General features: G+C 48.2%; 1 protein-coding gene across 24 annotated transcripts in view; it reads right to left on the bottom strand.

Annotated features, from left to right (window-relative positions):
* Positions 1-12,319, bottom strand: part of LOC106509733 (uncharacterized) — a 279,725-nt gene that overhangs the window by 191,982 nt on the left and 75,424 nt on the right. The window contains exon 1 of one of the 24 annotated variants that reach the window (XM_085018441.1): positions 1,809-2,139. The exons of the other annotated variants lie outside the window; for them this stretch is intronic. The gene's annotated coding sequence lies outside the window, so the exon portion shown is untranslated. Of the gene's footprint in view, positions 1-1,808; positions 2,140-12,319 lie in introns of those variants that run through there. 24 annotated transcript variants of the gene reach the window in all.

Here is a 12,319-nt window from a genome sequence, read left to right as displayed (position 1 = left end):
ACCAAGGATGTTACAGCAGCCACAGCAAACCAAAACACCCAACATGACAAGCAGGAAGATAGAGAGGGACCAATGGCTCACTTGTCACATCCCAGGAACCTAGACCCTGACTCCTGCTGGAAGCATCCTCCCATTGTCCCTGAGGTCCCAGAGCACCTGCCTAAGTGGGAGAGTCCTCCAGGTGCAGCGGAGCCCTGCAAAAAGCCATGGTCCTTCACTGGCTCCAAGAGGACCGCTCACCCACCCTTGGCCTCTGACAGACAGGGTACTTTATGAATCCAGTGACATGCGAGTGTGTCAGGGCATGGAGTGGGCAGGCTGTAAGAACTCTCAGGGCTTATCTGGATGCCTCTACAGTTCCCATGAGTCTAAACTGGTGCATCCATTGTACAAACAAGCACATCTTGGAAACATCCAGATCAGAGCAGGAGCTGTTACAGGCTAGGAAGGTAAATGATGATACTGGTCCTGAGCGCAGCCGCTGTCACTCAAGGCATTTTGATCACAGAGCATCAGGGGCACTGGACCAGGTCACAGGTGTCTTCTGAAAGACGCACAGACAAGCCCAGGTGAAAAGGAAATGTCTTCTGCTGCTCGTTTGTTCCAGCCTTAGCCGGAATGTATTTATCTCAACATTTCTCAGCACAATGGGGTGTGAAGCAGGGGGGAGGGGAGACCCTCTAGCAACTCATTGTCTGGGAGGGTAATTTAGTCCAAGCTCCTATTTACTGGAAGAGCTTTCTACCCACACAGCAAAAAAGTTCTGAAATAAAGAAGGCCTGTAATTGTTTATTTCCTTTTACTTTTTTGGTTACGACAGTTAAAAACTGTCCTTCAAACTTAGTCCCAAAAGACATCAGAGCTTGACAATGACGAATGGGGAACAGATGTTTCTGGACTGTCAGAATGGCAGCTTCCTCCTCGACACGTGGGCTCCGGAACACAGAGTGGGTCACTGTCCGGCCTCGGGGGCCAGACAGACCAGGTCTGGCAGCCAGGCCCAGGCTCCGAGGGTGTGCGGGACCATGGGCCAGGCTTCCCTTGACTGAGTTGGGCAATTCGGGGCTTTTAACTGCCTTGGGGATTGGGGCGGGTGCCTTGAATGAGGAACTAGGACAGGCCCTGACTTCCCAGCAGGGGTCTAGCTCAACTGACAGTTCTCTCTCCCTGAGGCCAGTGAGGCCACTGTACTCTCTCCCCCAGGCCAGTGAGGCCGGGGACAGAGGAGGATCTGCTTTTCTCAGGACTTGGGAGCTAACTCTGCAGTTCTGTGCCACTCACTTTCCCATGTCACTTCCCTCTCCCACTTCCCTTTCCCTGGAAACCCGCTAGCCAGACATGGGCAGACAGGAGTGAGAGAGATGGGGGATAATGGTCAGGCAGCCTCATCCTCTCAGAGGTCCCCACCCTATCCAGGCTCTGGTCCTCAAAGGCATCAGCCCCCAGCAGGTCACCTCACAGTTCTCTACTGACCTCAGTACACAGTACCCCAGGCTCTTGCTGCCCATGTCCTGGGGGTGTTCAGTGGGAGTTGGGGAGCGGGGTGGCTGGAGGGTCCACGTGGGTGCAGCTGGAGTGGCTATGCTTACTCCCAGGGCAGCTGTAGCCCAGGCTTGAGGCGCATCCTACCCGAAGCCAGAGGGGGCCCTGCCACACTCCCCGAGGTGCCTTGGCACTCAGTGCCCCTCCCTCGCCCTCCAGGGAAGCAGCAGCAGGGGCTAAAGCCGCTCCACACCCCTCTTTCGCTCCACACTCCCAACACCACGTGGGCCGCACTTTCACGCCTATTTAGAACCACGGAGACCTACCGTGTGCCTGATTCTAGATGCCCGCAGTTAGGAAGCAGCCTCTGCAGTCCAACTCCCCGGGTTCCATCCCAGCTCTGGACTCACCCTCCATGCCTGGGCATTTCATAACCTTGGGGTGCCTCAGTTTCCCCAGCCTTAAACAGTGAACTTCTGTTCACTACTTTCCAGGAGAGCTGCTGACGATTAAATGTCAAGTGCTCCGTGGTGCTGGCCGGACCTGCAGGAGCATCAGCTACAAGAGGTGCAGAGAGCTGAGCACCTGCCCTCAATGGTGGCTTGAGGTGGTCGGACTGTGTCCTTGAACCGCGCAGCCGCATCCCGATCAGCCTTCAGTGGGCTTGCAGCGCGCATGCACAAGTCCTGTGGCCCATGCGCGTGCGCACCAGCGGATGCCAGACGGGGAGCGCTGCTGGGAACAGCGTCATGGCTCTGAGGATTCGGAGCAGAGGGCAGGGGGACGAGGGGGCGGCTGGAGCCCAGTTCGCTCTTGCGAAGCACTTCCTGAACTGCACATTCAGTTACCACAAAATGAGTCAAGGTCCCTTTCAAGTGGCTTGTTGAGCTTCCCTCTGATCTGGCACAGCCTCCCCGGGATGGACGGGCCACAGTCTTTCCTGGTAAGCTGTCGTGTCCCGCTCGGAAATCCCTAGACTTGGCACCGTGCCAGCTCCGAACTGCTTCACTTCTCCCTGATAACCACCCCACAGGGCGGGGTCTGGTCAGGTCCCCATTTTACAGATAAGGAAACTGAGGATCAGAGAGGTTGCCATGAGTGGCCTTCGGTCACACAGCTGTCAGGGTCAGGGCTGGGGTTTGAACACATGACTGTCTGGCTCTTCCCTGTGTGTTCTTTCACCTGACTCACTGCGGCAGGGAAGGGAGGCCACGTTCATCTTCCCCGCCAGGGTGAGATTGAGGCCCGGAAGCTCTCTCTGGGCCCATTTGTGAAAAGGAGATGCTGAGGAGGTGAGGTTGTGGAAATGGAGGGATTAGAACCCATTTCTCACATCCCAGGAGGAAACAGGGGGCTTACTCTCCAGGCAGGAAATACAAGGGTCCTACTGATGGGATAGTGCCTCTCAGTGGACTGATTTCTCATAAGAAAGGGCGTCCTTGTCCACCAAGTGTCTCATCCAAAAGACCAAGGTTCTCTGGATGAGATAGAGGGCCACAAAAGGCTCTCACTAAAACCTGGCTTCAGGACCAGGCACCCAGCCTGGGGAGCCACAGTTGGAAAAACCCTTCATCCTGGGGTGAGGGGGGTGGGGTTTGGCTCTGCTGGGACTGCAGCACCCCAAGGCCCATGGGGGTCCCACCACATGGGGTTCCTTTTGGGTCCCTGGGAAAGAAGGAGGGATTCTCAGAGGTACTTGGGAAATCAGAGAGAGAAAAGGAAGCAGGTGCATTTGAAACACAAAGACCGCCTGTGGAAAACCCAGGCTGGCCAAGAAGGTCTGAGCTGTGCTGATGGTGACATGGTTCTTTGTTTTTGCTATTGTCCTTGTTGTTTTGATTCAGTTTAGGAATTTTCTTAGCGATCACCACTAGGAAAGTCAGGTGGTCACACATATGAAAGGAAAAAAAAAGAACAACAAAACTGGGTGATAACAACACATCAACAAATCTTAAGGACATTTTCACGCACGCACGGGACTCCCCCATCTTTTTGAGATGGAAATGAGGCTGAGCCTAAAGTCACATCTTGTTTCTTGATTCCCTTTGTCTTTTTTTTTTTAAGTTACTTTCAATTATAGAAATAACACACAACCTCATTGTAAAATGCTACACACTATGAATAAGACTCAGGAACCCCTTGACCACTGCCCAATGGGGATGGATGGGACCTCTCCCGTCAACCACGGCGCTCCATTTGCTGGAGGTCTCTGTGGCCTGGATAGAGCTTTTTTGACTTCTCATTTACTACTTAGTTTGTGAGAATGGGCTCTGTGCTGGTGACTAAAGCATAGGCTTAAAGAATAGTGGTGTCCTGTAAGCCAGATCCTAGACTTTGCCAAAACACCTCCCTCCTCAGAAGGGGACAGAAAGGTCTGAATTGCCCCCAGACTCTTCGTTCAAACAATACCTCAGCCTTTTTTATGCGAAGCTCTTTCACACACCTCCCCAGTACCCCCATGCTCTGAGCCAGGGCTGGTCAGCATCGGCATTTCTGTCTTCAAGATGATACACCAAAATCTCCTCAGAGCTAAAACCACTCTCCCTAGATGTTTTCTCCACTCCAGCAGTGACTCCCCACCCCAAGTCCTGCCTTCTCACTGAGATCTCAGGAGGTGATCACCTCCAGGCATGAATGTCCCCAACCATACTCCCATCAGAGTCCCTAAGGTTCCTGATTGAAGTAAACCACTCCTGTGTCAGGCTTCATGAAGCGCTGGGCCTGTGTTCTTATGGAGATTTTCCATCTAGTCTCTCAAACCAGAGGCATTGGAGATGAGTTTCTGGAACCTTCTAGAAGGTCCAGACCTACAAGCTTGTAGAACCGGAGGAAAGAAATGCACCAGCCTCCACCCCAACCCTGTTCTTCTCATACCCTCCAGGCTGATCTCATCCACATGATCATGAGGAGGTACAGCATCCAAATTCCCCACTGGACTGCAGTGTTGCTCTGAAGATGAAGTAGACCGTTGTGTGGGCGGTAGCAGCTGTGTGGGTACCCTCAAGTGGGAACAACTGGGACAAGCAGTAGAAAAGTAACACAGTATGAAAAACGTGAGGACCTGGAGTCTACAACAGTTTTCTCAGAGAATACAGCACAGATGTACTCCGCACACAAAGGTCTGTGCACAAGATCAGGCCAGCATGGGAGACCTGAACTGCTCTCCCTTCCTAGAGATGATGATGATGATGATTTTGTCTTTTTGCCTCTTCTAGGGCCGCTCCTGCGGCATATGGAGGTTCCCAGGCTAGGGATCGAATTGGAGCTGCAGCTGCTGGCCTACACCAGAGCCACAGCAACCTAGGATCCAAGCCGCATCTGCAACCTACACCACAGCTCATGGCAACACCGGATCCCCAACCCACTGAGCAAGGCCAGGGATCAAACCTGCAACCTCATGGTTCCTAGTCAGATTCGTTAACCACTGAGCCACCACGGGAACTCCCCTAGACATTATTTGATAGTGCTCGTTAGCACATTAAATGCCTTGAGAAGTCCTGCAATAATGGAAACAGTTCAACTCCCTAATCCGAGTTTTCCTAAACCTCTTAATTCAGAGAACTCTTTTCTGGCAAAATGCCTGTCGCTGTCTTCCTGCAGAAAACATGTTGAGACCTGCTGGTCTGGCTGTCTGAGGATAGAAGCAATGTTGATCACATTGCTTCTTTAAAAAGTTGCTAACTTCTGCTGCCTGACTGCAAGGGCCCTGCACCCTGCTTCGCTTCTGATAGGGTAGACAGACCCAGTGTCTAAAGCCCTAAGGTCTTTTAACAATGACTTGAGTTTCAGACTATAGGGTCCCAAACTGTGGCCCCTGGGCCAGATCTGGTTCATTGCCTGTCTTTGTAAATAAAGTTTTGTTGAAGCAGCCACTCTTATTCCTTTCCACATTGCCTATGATTGCTTTTGTGCTACAGTGGTTGGGTTGAAGAGTCATGACAGAGACCCACAAAGGCCCAAATCTTTACGGTCTGGCCTTTTAGAGAAAACATTTGCTGAACCTTTGTTTAAGAGAAAAATCTAAACGCACCTGAAACATTGACTCTATAAAGCCTCAATATCATGGAAAATTTAGACTCTGAGTCCCTACGGTTTGGACCAATGAAGTTATACTGTGGTAGACTGTTGATAATACTGGCTCACACAAGGGTTCAAGTGCGAAGAGGAGTGTGTGTGTGTGTGTGTGTGTGTGTGTGTGTGTGTGTGTGAGTGAAGAGGATGAGAGTAGAAACAGGGATGGAGAGGGAGGAAGTTTTATTAAGAAAATTGAACTTGGAGTCAGAATGGAGCTCAAATCCAGCTCCATTACTGGGCAAGTTATGTCACCACCTAAGCCTCAGCTTGATCATGTGTGAGAAACCTGGAGATAATTCATCCCCTGGACAGAGTTGTTGTGGAGGATGCATAAGATGATGTGTGCAGAGACCTAAAGCACCTCTCAGAAGCTTCAGCATTGCTTGTTAAGTGGGCCCAGCATGCAGGAAAGAGCTCAGTAAATATGGTTTCCATCTGGGAAAAATGTAAGGGGCCCAGAATCATATTAGGGGGCCTGACAATGTCTGAGCAAGACAAAAGCCCCTTTCTCTCCTGTTTGGATGTTCAGTATTAATTCAGGTCACCTCCTGAGTGTGACCTTCAGCCCCATTCTCAAATGTCATGTGTGGGCATCAATCATGTCACACGGAACTAGGACACATCTGGCTACTCCACATATAAACCACTCTACCTCCCAGAAAGGAGCTGGTCCTGTAAGTGATCTTACAGACTGAAGAGGACTGCTGGGCAAAGCAAAGCATGGGTGCCTTTGACCCTGGCATTCACAACAGGGCATTTAGGATTCCAGAGGGCCTGTCACATGGCGAGGATGGCCTGGAGAGATGCTGATGTTTATCTGCCACAGCCTTTAGTTTTTATTGCACTCAGTCGCCTTGTCTATTTCACGGGGAAATTTGCCGAAGTGGTTGCTAAGCCACAGGGTGTAAAGGAAGAGACCGGGAGCCGCTCTCTGATCCTGAGTTTGGCACAGTCGTCTCGTTAATCAGACCTGTGCTGGGCTACGACATTATTCATGTTTGGGGCATTAAGATTTGAAGCTAAAACTGTAGCAGGAGCTAATTGGAGGATGGGCAGCCAGTGGCTGCCATAGATGGATGATGTTTACTCAAGGATGGATGGGAACTTTCAGGGAAAGGAAGGTTTTCCCTCCCTCTCTCCACAATTAATTGTCGGCCCACAATGATCAAGGTCCCAATTTGGGGTGAGTGTGCAGAGCTTTTTTTTTTTTTTTTAAGATAAGACTTTATTTATTTACTTATTGGCTAAGCCCTGCAGCATGTCCAAAGTTCCAGGGCCAGAACCACAGCATTATCCGAGCAGCAGCAGCACAAGGCCTGGCCCTCAACCTGCTAGACCACCAAGGAGCTCCTAGGACCTTACCTCATGGATTCCCTGCTGGTTCAGCAGGTTAAGGATCCAGTGTTGTCACTGCTGCCACTGCTATGGCACAAGTTCGATCCCTGGCTCCGGAACTTCTGCATGCCATAGGCATGGGGCAAAAAAATAGTCTTCACGGGCAAGAAGAACAGATCCTGTATTTGACCCTCACCATTCTGCACTCAACTGAAGAACTGGCTGGAAGAAGCTGTCACCAGGACAGGTGGTTATTGCAGGGCGGAGGGACTGCATTGCTTTGCCCAAGACATTATGCTCAGTGCCACTCACATAGGCCCAGTGTTGAATGGGTGCATCTGGCTGCTGTGCCACCAAGAGGGACTCAAAGAATCCCTGATGGAAGCCTTCAAGCTCCATGCCAAACATTTTCTTTCAGGTTCTTGGAGCTGAACTCTGGTGACTCCAGAAAAGAAGGCCTCCAGTCGCCAAGTTTTCATACCTTCTTTGAGTGATAAGACGCAGAGAGGAGGCGCCATATGTTTCTGCATCGGTGCACACCCAACGAGCCTTCTGAGCCCTCAGAGCAAGGCAAAGGCACCATCCCTCAAAGAGGAGCCCCTTTCCAGAAGGGGATTCCTTTATGAGGTGGCGGGAGCAGCATCCATGATGCACTTGGACACACAGCGTGGAGGAAGCTCCCAGGAACCTTTATCGTCTTCTCTGTTCTGCATCATGCTGATCTTTCTTGTATGACTTGTGTATGACTTGGCCTTGGGCCTAGTGATTGGTGAAATTGGAGACGATAATACCAACCCACAAGTTTGTTTCACAAACTAAGTTCACTTTTTAAAACTGTTTGGTTAGATAAACCCACTCTGAGTACCAGCTTTGCCACTTCCTAACTGGGTCATTTGGGGCAAGTCACTTGCCTTCTCTGACTCATTTCTCCACTAAAAATGAGGAGGGGAGTTCCCACTGTGGCTCAGCAGAAATGAAACTGACTGGTATCCATGAGGATGAGGGTTCAATCCCTGACCTTGCTCAGTGGGTTAATGATCTGGCGTTGCCATGAGCTGTGGTGCAGATCACAGATAAGGCTCAGATCTGGTGTGGCTGTGGCTGTGGTATAGGCCGGCAGCTGCAGCTCCAACTCGACCCCTAGCCTGGGAACTTCCACATGCTGAACCTAAAAAAGCAAAAAGCAAAAAAAAGGGGAGGAAGCTGGGGTTCCTGCTGTGTTGCAATAAAGTCTCTGCAGAGCCATATGTTGGGTCCCTAGTCCCCGTACAATGGGTTAAAGGATCCAACGTTGCTGCAGCTGTGGTGTAGGTCACGGCTGTGGCTCAGATTCAGTCCCTGGACTGGGAATTTCCATACACTGAGTATGCAACCAGAAAACAAAAAATACTTAAAATGGGGAGGAAGCTATTCGTGGCTTCATTGGGCCTCTGATGAGTGATTGGAAGCACTTTTTTGAACAAATGTGCTCAAAAGTTTTCAATAAATATTAGATTCTTGTCTCAATTTGGTGGAAAGATGTATATCTCCTTGAGTTCAGGGAGGAATCAGAGGAGACTGTATTTTAAGCTGAAGTTACAATCACCGGCATAAGTCAGGCTACAGATCTTTCTATTTTTCCCAGCAGTGTGTGTGGGAGGATCTAAATGACACCCCAACATGTTACTCAAAGGATTTGAAGGTTTTGCCTAAAATGAAGACCATAATTTCACCTTTTCTTTAAGAGTCCCGGCTTTCCAGGACTTGCCTTTGTTTTGTCACTTAAGCCAGGGTGGTGCAACAGATAGAAAGTAGGCACTCCTCTCCCCCCACCCCGACCCCTGGCCCAGTAAACACTAGAATTTCCCTGTTTGAACTATGAAAGAAATAGGGAGTTAGACTCAAAGAAACAGCCCCCAACTTGCCACACGAGGGGGGAGGGTCCTTTTCCCAATAAGGGTTTAGGAAAGGAGAGCCTAAGGAGATTTCAATGGGACCAGCAGTTGTAGTGATGAATTTTCAGGGAAGATGCATTTACCAATGGAATGAATACTTTCAAATCGACCTTTCTCAGGTCACACCGCAACTTCCATACCAGTATTTATGTAATTTTTACAAAGCACTTTTGAGAGAGAAACACACACGTGCACATACACAGGCACTATATTTAGTAACACCGCCCATGCAGTCTTTGCCTTAAAAACTCCTATTTCATCATCTGGCTGGAGAACCATAGCCTAGCTGTGACTAGAAGCCCAGGGCAGAAGAACCCTGTGGATACAAGAGCCAACCTACCAACTGGAGCAGGAACAACAAGCACCACCACAACGAAATGATTTATTTTCAAGATAATAAGTGCACCCTAAAACAGCAGACAGTTTTTCCAATTTCAATAGTTGGAAATGAAAAGAATGCCATTCAACCTATGTACAAAATTAAAATAGACTCAAAGACCTAGAAAACAAACATACGGTTCCCAGAGTGGGACGGGGAGGGGAAGGGATAAATTAGGAGTATGGGATTAATAGATACACACTGTTATATTTAAAATACATAAACAACGAGTTTACTGGAGAACACAGGGCACTCTATTCAATATCTCGTAACAATCTATAATGGAAAAGAATCTAAAGCTGTACACCTGAAACGAACATAGTATCATAAACAGCTAGTGTTTAATAAACACTTTTTTAAAGAAAATAAATAGTTTGAAATGAATGTGGGGGGGTACAGTACCAACCACAGGCAATTGAATTTCTCAAAAACGTTTTATTTCCCCAGCCTTACAAATGAATCTTCAGACTTACTGGTCCCAGCAAACATTACACTGACTGATACTTTGGTCCACTAGAAAGGTTGGGAAATGGAGGAAGGTTCCATTCTGTAGTATTTACCAGTGTCTCCTCTTGTTGGCTTTGGGAGAGTGGTGGTCTGCAGAGCTATTGCAGAGCAGTTTGCTGGTAAGGCCAGCCAGCTCAGGGCCTCCCAGAACTAACTCCCCATAAACTGCAGGGGACTGCAGACTTCCGTAGGCTTTTCTGCCAAGCAGTATCCCTACGTATGTATGTTCATAACATTTACAGACGTGAGGTGCCTAGAGAACAGGACAGGGCGCTTTACAAGCACAGAGAAGATATGATTCAGAGGATAAGATTGTCCATCAGATAAAAATAATCTCATTTCTATCCCATTCTGGATTTTAGCCCATTCTTTATACTGAAAGAGAAGGACGGGAGAATGATAGAGACCCAGAGCCTTAGGAATTGACTTCTCATGAGCTGCCTCTCTTAATATACTTTCTGGTTTGTTTCAAGCCCATCTTTAAAATTGGTGGGAATGTAAATGGGTGCAGCCAGCATGGAAAAACAGGATGGAGGGCCTTCGAAAAATTAGAAATAGAATTTCCATAGGATCCAGCAATTCCACTCCTGGGTATATACCCGGAAAAAAATGAAAACGCGAATTCTGAAAGATACATGCAACCCATTGTTTGTAGCAGCATTATTTACAATAGCCAAGACATGGAAGCAACTTACATGTCCTTCCACCAGATGAATGGATCAAGAAGATGTGTTTTACACACACACACACACACACACACACACACACACACACATACACAGACACACACACACACACACAGAGTTGGGTACTACTCAGCCATGAAAACTAATGAAATTCTGCCATTGGCAATAGCACAGATGAACCTAGAGGGTATTATGTTAAGTGAAATAAGTCAGGCAGAGAAAGACAAATACTGTGTGGTATCACTTATATGTGGAATCTAAAAAATAAAACAAACTATGGAGTTCCCGTCGTGGTTCAGTGGTTAACAAATCTGACTAGGAACCATGAGGTTTCAGGTTCAATCCCTGGCCTTGCTCAGTGGGTGAAGGATCCAGTGTTGCCATGAGCTGTGGTGTAAGCTGCAGACGACGCCCAGATCCTGTGTTGCTGTGGCTGTGGTGTAGGCCAGTGGCTACAGCTCCGATTCGACCCCTAGCCTGGGAACCTCCATATGCCGAGGGAGCGGCCCAAGAAATGGCAAAAATACAAATAAATAAATAAATAATACTTTAAAAAAACTAGTGAATATAATAAAAAAGAAGCAGACTCGCAGATATAAAGAACAAACCGGTGGTTACCAGCGGGGGTGGGGGAGCAGGATAGGTGTTGATTAAGAGGTACAAACCGCAAGATTTAAAGTAAATAAGCTATGAGGATATATTGCACAAGAGAGGGAATACAGCCAATATTTTACAATAACTATAAGTGGAAAATAACCCTTAAAAGCAGTGACTCACTATGTCGAACACCTAAAATTTATATAATATTGTACATCAATGATACCTCAACAGATATAAATACATAAACAGATTTTCTTTAAGTTTTGGTAATTTGTTTCATCTTCTCTACCTCCTTCTCTGCTTCTTCCTCCTTCTTTTAAGAAGGCAGGAAGAAACTTTCTTAGCAGTCCTATATTGGAGTTCCCATCGTGGCAGAGGGGAAAAGAATCCAACTAGGAACCATGAGGTTGCAGGTTCAATCCCTGGCCTCGATCAGTGGATTGAGATTCCAGCGTTGCCGTGAGCTATAGTGTAGGTCACAGACATGGCTTGGATCTGGCATTGCTGTGGCTGTGGTGCATGCCAGTGGCTGCAGCTCCGACGCCTAGCCTGGGAACCTCCATATGCCACGGGTGCAGCCCTCAAAAGACAAAAGACAAAAAAAAAAAAAAAAAAAGAGTCCTGCCCTGTATCTTAGGAGACTTGAAATATTTATTCTCAATGTCCTCAGCTTCCCTTCCAATGGGAACACATTTTGAAAGATAGACTCTACCAGCTGGCAACGGCACAGACAGAAGAGTTGGAGATACAAAAGTCAGGAGAGGAGTTCCCACTGTGGCTCAGTGAGTTAAGAATCTTACTGCAGCAGCTCCAGTCCCAGCTACAGCTCAGATTCAGTCCCCAGCCTGGGAACTTCCATATGCCACAGGTGCAGGCATAAATGAAAAAAAAATTTTTTTTTTTAAATCAGGGAGTTCCCATGTGGCTCACTGGGTTAAGAACCCAACCAGTATCCATGAGGATGCAAGTTCCATCCCTGGTGTTGCTCAGTGGGCTAAGGAGCCAGCGATGCCATGAGCTGTAGTGTAGATGGAAGATTTGGCTCAGATCTGGCGTTAACTGTAGCTGTGGTGTAGGCCGGCAACTGCAGCTCCAATTCAACCGCTAGCCTGGGAACCTCCATACACTGCAGGTGCGGCCTTAAAAATAAAAAAAAAAATATATATATATATATATATATATATATGTATGTAGCCAGGAGAGGCAGAGTTGTTCTGAGGCTGAGGTCACTATTAGGTCTTAGGAACCTTCAAGGACTTGCCATCCTCTGCTCGGAGGTTGATGTGACCCCATCACAACTTGACAGGGAGAGGGTGTCTCCT

Source organism: Sus scrofa, chromosome 3 (genome assembly GCF_054392235.1).
Source record: "Sus scrofa isolate SSC_HxYL_T2T_F1_AM1 chromosome 3, Sscrofa_HxYL_maternal_Yorkshire_Landrace_v2.0, whole genome shotgun sequence".
NCBI lineage: Eukaryota > Metazoa > Chordata > Mammalia > Artiodactyla > Suidae > Sus > Sus scrofa.
This window is presented reverse-complemented; position numbering and strand designations above follow the sequence as displayed.